Genomic DNA, 4,039 nt, shown 5'->3' with positions numbered 1-4,039 from the left:
ATAGGGATCCAGAGCAAGCTTGAGTGAAGTTCTGTTTGTTGCTTTCAAAACTCTCTCTCTCGTTTTACTGGTTGTCATACAGTGGTATGGAAATGTTTTATAATCAATCCATCAGTAATTGATTTGCAGCTAGGGATGGGCTATTTCACTTTTTCTGTTTCTCATTTTGCCAATCTTAACTGCAGTTCTCTATATATTTCCATTTTTGTTTGAGTTTTTTTAAAAAAAGTCCTCATGAAAATTCATTAGCATTTTAATGTGAATTTCTTCCAATGTACACACCTAGTTGTATGCAATTTTGCCTAATGAACAGTTTTGAAAACAAATTCCCTCAGTATAATTCCATCAATATAATGTATGTCATTTTCACTAATATATTCATTCTTATGCACACGATACCCTAGTATATGCATTTTTGTACATGTTATTTGGCTGGAGAACCGCATTGCAAAAATCAGAGAAGTGCACATTCTGAAAGATGGCTGTGTTATGGTTTGCATATTGTTTCAGCTGTGAGCTGAATTGAATCCCTCCCATCTGTAGTTGCAGCTCTAGTAAGCACTGTGATAATATTATATTTCTTTCTTGCAGTAGAAAATAAATTCAAACACCCAGTTGTCTGAACTAAACAGAACTGAATTTGCTTACAAACTCTAGTTCAGCAATAGCATCCCAGAGTCTCTGTTTTGAAGGTTTTTGTCAGAGTTATGAGGGCGTAGATCTAATTTACACATGCAGCAGAATGAGCCAGAAGAGTTTTGAGCTGGGCAGAATGGATTGCACCACTTCAGACTCCAGACAGAGGTCAGATTTTTCAGTGGTCTCCTACATTAAAACAAAACAAAACCCTGTGCAAATAGAAACTAGCAGAATATGGAACAAGCTGGCTAGAAGCTCCTTCTCTGAGGGGCAACTTTTAATTTTTTTCCTACCTGTAGTCTGAAATAGTACACTCCACTCTCCCATCTCAGGATTCTTGCCACCTCATTCTGTTGCATCTGTAGATTAGGCCTAAGTGGTCAGTGGCATTTCTACAAGATTGAATTGTTCTTCCACTGATCTCCAAATATTTTCAGATTTGAGACCAGACTTGAACCCATTAATTATTCTATGCAGAAACTGTTGTTCTATGTAGAGAGCAAGCAAGCATTGTCAGCAAGTGGTTGTATATATCATGAGGAGGTGGACGGGACCCTGACAATATGGTTGAAAACAGGGTTGTGTGAAGAGACATGGGGACAGAGATGGCATTTCAATTTGCTTGAGGATTCACGGAGCAATCCAAGGTCTAAATCTGCCATGCTGGAGGGGGTTTGGAAGGGGAGGAAGTATTCCTCCATGTAGCCCTGCATGGCTCCGCTAGCATTTGCTGACAGAGCTCTGCCATCATTGGGAGAGTCCTGCCAGCAAGGAGCACCACAGGGCACCTGCCCAAACAGTGAGTTTGCTGACACTACCACTGGCAGTATCCCTGCTGGTGATAGCCAGTGGAAATCCCTAAATGGGGTGTTTCAGGGTAAAGAGTGGTGGAGTTGGGCCAGGAGAGGATTGGCTGGATCCTGAGCCAGCTCTGCTGCCATCATGTGCCAGCAAAGGGCTAGTCTAGGCCTCTTTGTTACATCACAGTGATGGGGCATTTTACTTTCACTTTCTGGCCTGGCCAGTGCAAGCGGTGGGGCTATCACTAACTATGCCACTCCATTGAGCCCTGTCCCTGCCAACGAGCCACGGATTTGGATTGTAAACTTGGGCTGCTGTCCTACACCTATTTACCTAGGAGTAATTCCAACTGAACACAGTGGGACTTACATCTGAGTGGACATTTATAGGATTGAACTTTAGTCCTCTAGTTTGTGTGTCTGTTAGATAGTTGATAAAACAGTTGGCCTAGGATGAGCTGGCCTGTAGGTTACTGATATGTTGCAGCAGGTTTATCTGTAGAAACCAGATAAGGTATGTTCTGTCACTTTCTTGTAGAAGACAACTCCTGGTAACACCCTGGTCTTATAGATGGGGTTGGTATTGTAGTGTTACGAATACCTGTAGTAAATCCTTCAGGTGTGATTCCCTCTCCACAGTTCTGGAACAAATGCAGTTATATTATAGAGCTTGACTGTAGATTATGGATTGTGTGATGAGCTGTGGGAGGTATTTGGAAGTGAATCTGAAGCAGGCATGGGATTTCCAGTAAGACAGTGTTTCTAAATCCATTGCATAGTGGATGAAAGTGAATCTGTTGCATGGATGCCATCTAGATTCAGGCTGATGGATGGTGTTGAAATCCTGGTGGAATTTCTCACAGGCCCCCTTCCTGTGGAAAAGAGCTTAAGAAGCATTGTGCTGTCAGACTATACTGTCTGGATTCCTGGCAGTACCATGGCAGTGCCATCAAATATGTAAGCTGATCCCCAAATTTGAAATAATTCTGGGTGAGAATAAAGTGGTAAAGGTTGATGGCTGGAAGTGCTGTGGCATTATCGATGATAACATTATTGATGGCTTGTAGACCATAGCTGGATGGTGGTGGACAGAACATCTGTGTCAACAGTTGCTAGGATTGTGTTTTCAGGGAGTTAGTCAATGGGCTGTAGTTTCCTCTTAAAGATACTGGCTTTCTTTTATACTTGTGCAGCTGTGTATACTTAAGGCTCAGCCAATACGCACCCACTAATTTTCCCATGCCTTTTGTAGGCAGCAACATTGGGGGGTGTCATTGGGGGGAGTAAGATAGATGAAATTGGGAAAGTTGGGGAAAACTCAATTACAGCAGTGGCTTCTGGGTGAAAAAATGGCAGTACCTAGATGCCATTTTTTTTAATGCAAAACCACTGTCAGAGTGATGTGTGGATGAGTTTCTCCCATCCTCCCCTCCCCTCCAGAAAAAAAAATTGACAGAGGTTTCAGAAACCTTTCATTGACAAACTCCCAAATGTCAAGGTCAAGTCTGATAACTTTTGTTTTAGTCCTGTTCCTGTCTATCTGTCTCTGTCAACTGAGAATATCATGCGATGCATCTGATGAAGGTGTCTCTAACCCAAAATCTATCACAGAACAATCCGGAAACCGGCGTAATTTATGCCACAGTAAATTATGCTAGGGTACAATGTGGTGTAGTGGTTAAGGTGTTGGACTACGACCTGGGAGACCAGGGTTCAAATCCCCACACAGCCATGAAGCTCACTGGGTAACCTTGAGCCAATCAATGCCTCTCAGCCTCAGAGGAAGGCAATGGTAAACCACCTCTGAATACCGCTTACCATGAAAACCCTATTCATAGGGTTGCCCATAAGTTGGAATCGACTTGAAGGCAGTACATTTCATTTTTTCAATTTATCCCTGTTCCAAACTCCATTCAGGAGCGGGGCTACTGCCAGCAGAGCTGGCCCAACTCTGGTGGGGGAGGAACTAACACTATTTTAGAGTATGACACCCTTTTCGCCAGTGTAACGTCCTCTGTGTTGCTAGGTGACTGAGCTGAACAGAGTTTGGAATAAGTTTTCCCCTTCCGGTCTTGTCCTTACCACTCCCTTGGAATGCCCCTTTTCCAGGACTTACCCCTGCCTTGGCTCAGCCAGTTTTGGCTGAGCCGGGATGAGGAACTTCAGCCAGTGTAGCCCTTGGACTGCATAACCACAAATTATGCCGTAAAGTTTCCTGCATTTGGGGAAATTTCAGGGGTCAGCGCACCTGGAGTGCAATGGATGAGCCTCACCCTAAGAAAACCTCCTTCATAATCAAGGTATCTCCCCTGCCAGGAGAGATACCCAGAGCTGGCTCAACTAGAGATTCGCCTATTCCTATTGGGTTTGGATTGCTCTTGAAGTCTTTTAAAGTGCCACAAAATTACCTTTTTGTCTTCTATAAACTAGTTTGGCTAGCCCCATGGAATTAACCAGTTAGGCAGCAATCCTATACTCACATAACCTGGGAGCATGGTCGTTCACGAGAATTTTTTGAGGAGAGGGGGAATAAACATGAAATGTTGCAGAAGCTTTTCATAGAAAATGTATGATTTCATATAAAAATGTATTATTCTTGT

At 43.2% G+C, this 4,039-nt stretch overlaps 1 pseudogene; it reads right to left on the bottom strand.

Annotated features, from left to right (window-relative positions):
* Positions 1 to 3,609: 3,609 nt before the first annotated feature.
* On the bottom strand, positions 3,610 to 3,763 carry LOC133378621 (U1 spliceosomal RNA; annotated as a pseudogene).
* Between the last annotated feature and the right edge of the window lie 276 nt (positions 3,764 to 4,039).

The sequence above is a fragment of the Rhineura floridana genome, chromosome 2 (assembly GCF_030035675.1).
Source record: "Rhineura floridana isolate rRhiFlo1 chromosome 2, rRhiFlo1.hap2, whole genome shotgun sequence".
In the NCBI taxonomy this organism is placed as follows: Eukaryota; Metazoa; Chordata; class Lepidosauria; order Squamata; family Rhineuridae; genus Rhineura; species Rhineura floridana.
Note: the sequence above shows the minus strand (reverse complement) of the source record. Positions and strands in the feature narration are given on the sequence as shown.